This window comes from Ochlerotatus camptorhynchus, unplaced genomic scaffold (genome assembly GCF_037179485.1).
Source record: "Ochlerotatus camptorhynchus isolate MF236.1 unplaced genomic scaffold, CSIRO-AGI_Acam_v1.1 ptg000151l, whole genome shotgun sequence".
Taxonomy (NCBI): Eukaryota; Metazoa; Arthropoda; class Insecta; order Diptera; family Culicidae; genus Ochlerotatus; species Ochlerotatus camptorhynchus.
The window spans coordinates 727,088-737,040 of NW_027040641.1; the positions used below are offsets into that span (position 1 = coordinate 727,088).

The window sequence follows — 9,953 nt, forward strand, 5'->3', positions numbered from 1 at the left end:
TAAGGTTACCACCGCGCAGTAACGAATACCCCTTCGTTTCCGGTGGACCACCTCTGCCGTCTGGATGACGTCGCGGATGGCATCCACCGTGGATCTGCCCTTACGGAACCCGTACTGGCTGCTTGACAGGCCGTCTACACCTTCAGTGTAGGCCGACAACCTGTTGAGGATGACCCTCTCAAGCAGTTTCCCAGTGGTGTCCAGCAAATAAATGGACCTGTATGCTGCCGGGTCCCCAAGGGGTTTTCCTGGCTTCGGGAGCAGCACCAGCCTCTGCCAATTCCACGCATCTGGGAAGATGCCTACGTCCAGACAGGTCTGAAAAACAGAACGGAACATGTTTGGATTTTTCGCAACGGCCGCCCTCAGAGCCACAACCGGGATCCCATCTGGGCCCGGGGCCTTGCCCACCACCAGCGACTTGGCATTACAGGGTTACTTCCACTCACTTGCTATAAAAAAATGTTTTTCGGAATTATGAAATCATGATATAGTATAATGCTAATTAGTACTTGTAAGTTACAAGAAGACTTCATGAAGTATATGTATGACACATAAAATCTGTCGATATTGCTTGCAGTGCGTCACAATCAGCGATTTTTCGACTCGTGAGTGCTCACTCTGAGTGATCGCTCACGAATCATAAGATCGCTAATTGTGACGCTCTCAAAGCGAAATTGACAGGTTTTGTGAGTCAAACAGATACCTTACTCCCTCTTCTTCTTACTTACAAGTACAACATAGCATTATTGCATCTAATGATTGCATAATTCCGAATAATATTTTTTATAGCAAGTGAGTGGAAGTAACCCTGCTTGGCAATACCGCTAAGTTCACTGTTCGTCACTCTAGACACTTCTCCCTGATACGCGCCTGGGATCCACGGCCAGGAGTCTACGTCCCTACGCGGGAACAGGAACCCAACGATCGGAGCCAGTACCGCTGGTGATCTCTCCGGGGGTGCCGTCATGCCGCGGGTCTTTGCCATGACCACTTTGTAGGCACCCTCCCATGGGTTCGTGTTGGCGCTTTGGCATAAGCTGTCAAAGCACGCACGCTTGCGTCTGGCGATCTCTTTATTGAGGGCTGCCTTAGCCGCTCGAAGAGCGACACGGCGTTCCTCCCGAGATTCACCCTCCTTCTCGCCTGGAGGCAAGACGGCCTGAGGATAGCAATCAACTCGCTCCACCACTACACCGGTCTATGGCCATGCCTGGGATAGGCTCTCCTAGGCATGGTTGTATCGCACGCTCTTGTCAGCGCTGCTACCCCCTGACCCCCTGATCAACTTTGCCCAAGAAATCATCCGTCTAAATAGTCAGGATCTTGAGATACAGCAGCGCAAACATATTCACTTTGAATGCTTACTAGCGCCCCCTAGCGGAGGAGTTATGAACGGTTCTGGCCATCATCCAACAGTCCTTAACCTCCTGATCAACTTTGGCGAAGAAATCATCCGTCTAAATAGTCAGGATCTTGAGATACAGCAGCGCAAACATATTCACTTCGAATGCTCACTAGCGCCACCTAGCGGAAGAATTCCGAATTGTTCTGTCCATCATCCAACAGTCCTTGACCTCCTGATCAACATTGCCGAAGAAATCATCCGCCTAAATAGTCAGGATCTTGAGATACAGCAGCACAAATATATTCACCTTCAATAATCACTAGCGCCACCTAGTGGAGGAATTCCGAATTGTTCTGTCCATCATCCAACAGTCCTTGACCTCCTGATCAACATTGCCGAAGAAATCATCCGTTTAAATAGTCAGGATCTTGAGATACAGCAGCACTAATATATTCACCTTCAATAATCACTAGTGCCACCTAGCGGAGGAATTCCGCATCGTTTTGGCCATCATCCAACAGTCCTTGACCTCTTGATCAACTTTGCCGAAGAAATCATCCGTCTAAATAGTCAGGATCTTGAGATACAGCAGTGCAAACATATTCACTTTGAATGCTCACTAGCGCCACCTAGCGGAGGAATTCCGAATTGTTATATCCATCATACAACAGTCCTTGACCTCTTGATTAACTTTGCCCAAGAAATCATCCGTCTAAATAGTCAGGATCTTGAGATACAGCAGCACAAACATATTCACTTCGAATGCTCACTAGCGCCACCTAGCGGAAGAATTCCGAATTGTTCTGTCCATCATCCAACAGTCCTTGACCTCCTGATCAACATTGCCGAAGAAATCATCCGCCTAAATAGTCAGGATCTTGAGATACAGCAGCGCAAACATATTCACTTCGAATGCTCACTAGCGCCACCTAGCGGAAGAATTCCGAATTGTTCTGTCCATCATCCAACAGTCCTTGACCTCCTGATCAACATTGCCGAAGAAATCATCCGCCTAAATAGTCAGGATCTTGAGATACAGCAGCACAAATATATTCACCTTCAATAATCACTAGCGCCACCTAGTGGAGGAATTCCGAATTGTTCTGTCCATCATCCAACAGTCCTTGACCTCTTGATCAACTTTGCCGAAGAAATCATCCGTCTAAATAGTCAGGATCTTGAGATACAGCAGTGCAAACATATTCACTTTGAATGCTCACTAGCGCCACCTAGCGGAGGAATTCCGAATTGTTATATCCATCATACAACAGTCCTTGACCTCTTGATTAACTTTGCCCAAGAAATCATCCGTCTAAATAGTCAGGATCTTGAGATACAGCAGCACAAACATATTCACTTCGAATGCTCACTAGCTCCACCTAGTGGAGGAATTTTGAATTGTTCTGTCCATCATCCAACAATCCCTGACCTCCTGGTCAACTTTGCCCAAGAAATCATCCGTCTATATAATCGGTACCTTGAGATACAGCATTCAAATCATGCAAAATAGGAGATTTTAGGGAAAAACTGTGAAAAACCCCATTTTACCCTATCGTGCCCAAGATGAAACCCACTCCAATCGATTTCTGAGACTTTTTTCTATAAGAATGACTATTTTTTAGTCTCTTGTTCCAGTGAGCACCGAAGCTATTGAATTTTAACACATTGTTTCGATTTTGTCCCCAGTGTGCGTCGGTAGTATTTGGTACTCAGTACGAAGATATTGGTTAAGATATTGGAATTTCGATGACAAATCGGGAAAATAAACATCGTCCTCTCTTCGAAAAAAAAAATGGATTTCAAGACCCTTGGACTGGACTAGATTTTCAGGATACAGTAGCTTTGAAGAACTAGGGGAAATGGATGTAATGTCAGCCTAAATGCCCTAATTTGGGCCCATACATAAATTCAGCAATTGACTAAATTTTCAATAGCGACCAAAAATATTCATTAGTACCGTCACAATGACGCGTTAATCTAGATAAAATTGATAAATAGCAGATTTATAGCGATGGGCCCAATCTTAGATCCATAGGCCAACATTAGAGCTATTTCCCTTATTACGGGAATTTAAAAAAAAAAACCTAAGCAAATTTGAACAGATTTTAGAATTAATTCTAGTGATAACTGTTTATTCCAGTTGGTATCTAAATTTAAAGCAACATTAATCACCATTCAATAGGTTGCGATGAAACCACCCAAGCAACAGTTGTGATGTTATGAGTGTTCTGTAGATAAATAACTACACACTTATAAATTATTATTTTTACACGAGTCGTAATTCAGGTTTGACGTAAATCGTAGAACGTAAATAAACATGTCATGTAAAATTAAATCTCCTGATACTGCAACATATGCAACCCGACGAAAAGTTATGTCAAAAGGGCGCTTGTATGTGCCGCTCTCAGGGCACTGAATTTACATGACTTTTTTGTAGAGTGTATTTAGACTCGTAGCATGCTTTAAACTCCTTATAAAACTTACAATATAACTTGGGCAGTGTTGCACTTATTTTTCCAAATGTTATAGACTGACTTAAATCCAAAGAGTTCCATCTGCACAGGTAAAAGTCAATTTCGTCAGCAAACTATCGAAAAACACGAAGATCTTCACTCAGATTTCAGTTCATTAATCTGAATACAAGCAAACCATCGCAGGCCCAAACAAACCCAGTACCGTGCACTGCTGACTGGCTCTCAAGTTCCCCTATATACTCTCTGTGCTCTAACAAGATTTGCGATAAACCACTCCTTCGGCATTCTTCTCGGAAAGACCACCTTGAAGGTTGAAATGAGCTCTTACTACTTCCAAGATTTGCTGTTTTTTTTTTCCAACTCCACGACGACGCTCTTCTTGTGTTTCATACATTATTATTCCTGCGGCCACATAAGCGCAAACCAAGCCCTGCCGAACACCTCGCGCGCGCGATTGTTGCCCACCGATAAGTGTGTGTAGCAAACATGCTCGTGTAATTTGATTCGGCGGACTTGTCTAGGCTGTATAAATACAACGGCGAATATAGCCAGAGCAACAGAGAACCACGTTTTTCTTCTTCTGCGCTCTAGTGTATTGAGAACTTGTTTACGTTGCGAATTTTTAACATATACACATCAGTGTCCGGGCAAGTGCGATCGACCTGACCGAGTAGGGCTTTACAGTAGGTATTCATGTGCTGTGTAATACACACCATGCAGTTAGTTGAGCGCCCTAGATTGATTTGAGATTCTTACAAAAACCAAGCAACAAATCGCATCGTATGTACAAAGCCTCAAAATGACGAGTTGTTTATCGTTTTGAACGGACAGCTGTTAAAGTCGACAAAACAAATTCGTTTGCTGACGACCGCGTTTCATCACCGGCGGCTCGTTGGTCTAGGGGTATGATTTTCGCTTCGGGTGCGAGAGGTCCCGGGTTCAATTCCCGGACGAGCCCACGTGGAATTCTTTTTGTTGCGATTTCCTATCCGCTCGTAAACGAAATTATATGTGCTGCAATTTATTTTATTACACTGCGCTTGCCGGTACCTACCTACTCTTTACTCTTCGAACGTGACGGGATCGTAACAACAAGTGAAGTTCCTTATCAAAAATTTCCGTTCCACCTCGGTTCAAGCTTTTAAGGAGAAGGTACCGAAATGGGTCGTAAATGTCGTAACATTTATTAGTCCCAGCTATACGGTTCACCGACGAACGCCCGCTGGATTTCGTTTCATGTTCATTTGTCGAGGTGAAATATTCTTTGATATAAATATGCTTATATCGTGCCGAAATGTAATGGTTTAAAGATGCAAAAAAATGAAGATCTTCCCCCACGCGAAAGTATGTATTGCTATTAAAATTCAACCTCCAAAATTGAACTAAGTTGTAGCCGCCGTAGAAGGATGGTACCCAGAGCCCGTTTGGAGAGGAAATTAAATGGGATATGAAATTTTGCAATAAAAAAAGTATAATACAGGCGATAATAAAATATTTACGATGCACATCATTCTGCATCGGCAGCTCGTATATTGTGGTGGCACAGCTCAGGCCATGGCGGTGCGGTGTCATTCTGGTTGACCTAGTTTCAAGTGCACTGTGGCTGCTACGGATGGCAGTCGGTATAGTTGTATAATGGGTTGGCCTCGGGTGATCTAATATCCACATCACAGTTCAGTTGCATCCTACGAGTGAATGGATGATGATTTTATGAATTAATGAGAGGGTGCTGAAATTGAAGGGCCAGCTTTATGTGATGATCGATTGAGAGCTCATAGTTTTGCCTTAATTTGTATTTAAATGCTTCCAATGAGTGTTATTGGATAAAATTGAATAAAACGACACCCAACCGGGAAATGTGAGATTCCATTACAGATTTGCATGAAAAGTATGCAGAAATTGCAATGTTTCGCGACATGAACACATTCAGTAATGTGGTAGTCGGAAGGATTTCAAAATAATTTTGTTATTTTTATGTTAGCTTATTTTTGGAACAAATTAAGTAAATCCGCGTTTTTCGGATCTTAATAAAGTTTTGAAGTACTGAAGTGGTTTAGAAAAGTGCATTAAGTGACAACTATTAGATATCTTCATTTCCGTGTGTATCAGGTATCGTTTGTTTCAAATAACGCGTTGCAACACTCAGCTAAGTTCATTTGCTTTTTCGTTCCTCTATAGCTTTTAAACATCATCAATTGAGACAATCATTTTAAAACTTACTAAATACGCGTCAATCACTACTGCACTACAGCTTGATTGAAAGTTTTTAGCACTTTATTGTATATAATAACATCGATAATATATTGGAGCGGGGCTTATCGTGTGTGAAAATAGCATCGGAATGCTTGCGTTCTTGAAATGGGTTATTGGAGGCACAGTAGGGTTGTCACCTTCCAACTCCCGGGGTCAAGTTTCTTGCATTCATAAGCAATGATTACAGTCAGATTTTATCCATAATGCCACTCCCAGTTATAGTTAGACTGTAAACACATACACATTGTGAAAATAATTCAACGGGTTTTGTGAGAGAACTTCAGGTAAATTCTTGGGATTAACACTTAAGAGAAAAATTACATGGTTATTATGAGGAGAATTCCTTTGGGATGGAAGCCAAAAGCATTCCAATGGAAGTTACAACATACCAAGGAGGGGATTAATTAAGGAATACTGAGAACTCCTAAGTACTAGGTGGGGTGAAAAGTAACCTCAGTGACCGCCAGAATGCGCTACTGTAGCAACCGATGGAAACTAACGATTTTAAATTGGCTCACTACTTAACTAGCCTATTGGTCCCAAGCAAATCGTTCAACGTACCCCATTCTAGTCAAAATTCTAGTACTACACTATGTTTGTTTTGATTTGCTACGAAAGTTTGACAGATAAAATGAGGGGTTCGTGGATTTTTGGATGGTTTAATGTATGAATGTGGGCAAGGGACTGAAATCCGTAAACTAATGCGAGGCGAGAGAGTATAATGTGATACTCCATGAGGAATGATCATAAAATTACACAGCATGTTGTGTTGCCAACTCACCGGAAATGTGTTGTTTGCTAATGAAACTGTTTTCATATTTTTTCTAAATGAATTTTAATGAATATTTTCTCAGTATTTATTTTAAAGACAGGTTAAATTAACCCTCGTTCCCCTTTTCGTGACGTTTGTATTTTTACCCCATTAGAGCATGACAGAATATATTCATCGGTCCATGCATCCACAAAGTCAAGGTTAATTTAAACATTTTTATCTGTATATTGTTTGCATTTCTTAGATATCATTTCGCATTATTTAAAATTATTGTAAATATGCCTTTCCTTATTTTTCCGCTTTATAGAAAATATTACAACTTTATTATTTCATAAACGGGGTATCTTTGATAATGCGGTTAACTTTGATAGTAGAATACAATGATTAAATTTACTTTCTGCGCCTTTTCCGGATTGGAAACATTGGTTCCATATTGTAGTTTAGGGCATTTCCGTTGGTATATAGTTTTTATATAGTATGTGTTACATATTTTACAAACCGACGAACACTTGATGAAATATTATTATTTAAAAATTTATTTTCAGCTCTTCAATGATGAAACATCTTTTGAGTTCGTTGATGACGGAGCATCTTTGGATTTATTACGTAATTATTAGTTTTTCTCAGCCTTCACTCAAGTTAGATCCATTGTTTTAAGTAAGATAAGTTTATTTTCAGATCGTTGAATATTTGAATATATGACATCATTAGATTTACATAATAATAATACACTTTTTTCAGTTTTCATTCATGGGGGATGTATGGATTTTAATAATTTAAGCTTGCTTTCAACTCTTCGATGATGAAACATCTCTAGGATTATATTATAATATTTCATTTATATTATTGAATTTTACATTTATATTATAAATATTCACTTTTTCAGCTCAGAGATGAACTAGCCTACAGAAGTTAAGGTTAAGGTTCAATTTACTTTGATGCATTTTTCAAAAATTCAAAAGCAGTTTTTTTCAACGCATTATTTTAGATTGCAAAAAAGCTCACGTCATTTTGTGTAAAATATCAAATGGAATCGAATAGTGCGAGCTTTTTGCAATCTAAAATAATGCGTCGGAAAAAACTGCTTTTGAAATTTTCCAAAAAGCATCAAAGTAAATTGAACCTTAAGTTAATGTAAAGTTAAAGTGTGTGTGTGTGTGTGTGTGTGTGTGTGTATTCCCTCTAACCCCCACTGGCCGGCAGTGGTTTTATGGAAGAACTCTCTCTACAATGTCGCATTTATGGTCATTGTGAACAGCTTTAGTCCGGGAGTTAGAAGGTGATAGCTCTATTGCAGATCCAGCAACCCATTTCAGAATGTCTGGAGAGTCACGCCCATTCCGAGGTTACTTTCACTTACAATAAGCCCCGCGTGTAGTATTACCTCTATCAATTGGATATTAGTATTACATACACACTTCCATTTTCAAAATGTTCTTTTGAATCCTGGCACGTATTTAGTTTATTTATTTATTTTATTGTGAAAAGTATTTGGACTGATCTCACCATGTTAATTTGATCCTCTAATCCATGGGTTCCATAGTTTTATTTTTCTCTACGCTTTGCATTTCATTTCGTGATTCACCTACGGAACTTGCAGAAACTCAAACGCCATCAGCGCCGCAACAGAAACACAAAAGGAAAATTAAATCCTTCCTCTAGTTGTTGCGGTCCTTCACTTTCACTCGCACAGGACGATGGAAAATTGGAACTTTTTTTTCTTCTCTTCTCTGCAGTTGTGGCTTTGCTCTGAGATTCCAAGAGTCAAGTTATTAGTGTTGTGCTCGGGCAATCCTACTCCGGAAAATGAATGGCTGAATCAGTGGTAGTTTCACCAGAAAAAAAAAATAGCACCACACTCGCGCCCGCGACACAACACACTTTTCGATTACGACTTTCTCTTTCTCTCTGGTTCCAGCAAAACACCAACACACTACAGCTTAATTATTGCATGCAGTTTTTTTTAATGAATCGCGAACACCGCGCGATCTCGCAACACTCGTCTAACTTCTTCGCATCGAGACCGATAATTGCACACGTACACTAGTAATCCGCGACGCAGAACAACGCGATCCGAAATTAGGCGAGGTGCGACTGCCACCGACGTCGTGCTGGATCTTCTGGATGCCACCGTTGTTGTTGTTGCTGCTTATGCGATGCAAACTACTGCCAACGCACACAATCACCTCTATCTTTTCTTGGTGATGAATCGCATCCAGGTGGGAGAGCGAATACAAAATCGATTCCACCAAACTCACACCAACACCACTGCGCTTCTCTCAAAAAGTGCAAACGCAAGCGGGAGAAAGAGAGAGCTATCACTTCAGCGCGAGAGGGAGAGGTTGAACGAAAAAAAAAAAAACAAACAAATGTTAGCAAGAACTCCTTCACTGTTAATGGAGGCTGAGAACCCAGTTAATATTCAACTTTTCACCACTTTACCGAACTTGTCAGCGATGGAAAATATCACTTCCGCAACGTACGCGATCCCGGCTAGCCCGGGGAACACTTTTCCGACGATTTCAAGTGCGTTTTCACCCGCACAGTACTGACTTTTCCGCGAGCACAGAGTCGATGTGTCCGTCTCAGCAGCCTCCCAAACACTCCAAGTTAATGTTAAGTTAAAGTAAAGTTAAAGTTAAATTAAAGTTAAGTTAAAGTTAAGTTCAAGTTAAGTTAAAGTTAAGTTAAAGTTAAGTTATGTTAAAGTTAAGTTAAAGTTAAGTTATGTTAAAGTTAAGTTAAAGTTAAGTTATATTAAAGTTAAGTTAAAGTTAAGTTGAAGCTAAGTTAAAGTTAAGTTAAAGTTAAGTTAAAGTTAAGTTAAAGCTAAGTAAAAAGTTAAGTTAAAGTTAAGTGAAGTTAGGTTAAAGTTAAGTTAAAGTTGAGTTAAAGATAAGTTAAAGTTAAGTTAAAGTTAGGTTAAAGTTAAGTTAAAGTTAAGTTAAAGTTAAGTTGAAGTTAAGTTAAAGTAAAGTTAAAGTTAAGTTAAAGTAAGTTAAAGTAAAGTTAAAGTAAAGTTAAAGTAATGTTAAAGTAAAGTTAAAGTTAAGTTAAAGTTAAGTTAAAGTTAAGTTAAAGTTAAGTTAAAGTTAAGTTAAAGTTA

The 9,953-nt window shown here is 39.9% G+C and overlaps 1 non-coding gene across 1 annotated transcript; it reads left to right on the plus strand.

Annotated features, from left to right (window-relative positions):
* Positions 1 to 4,708: 4,708 nt before the first annotated feature.
* Positions 4,709 to 4,780, plus strand: TRNAP-CGG (transfer RNA proline (anticodon CGG)). Its single transcript has one exon. It is a non-coding gene; the product is annotated as a tRNA-Pro (tRNA).
* Positions 4,781 to 9,953: the final 5,173 nt, after the last annotated feature.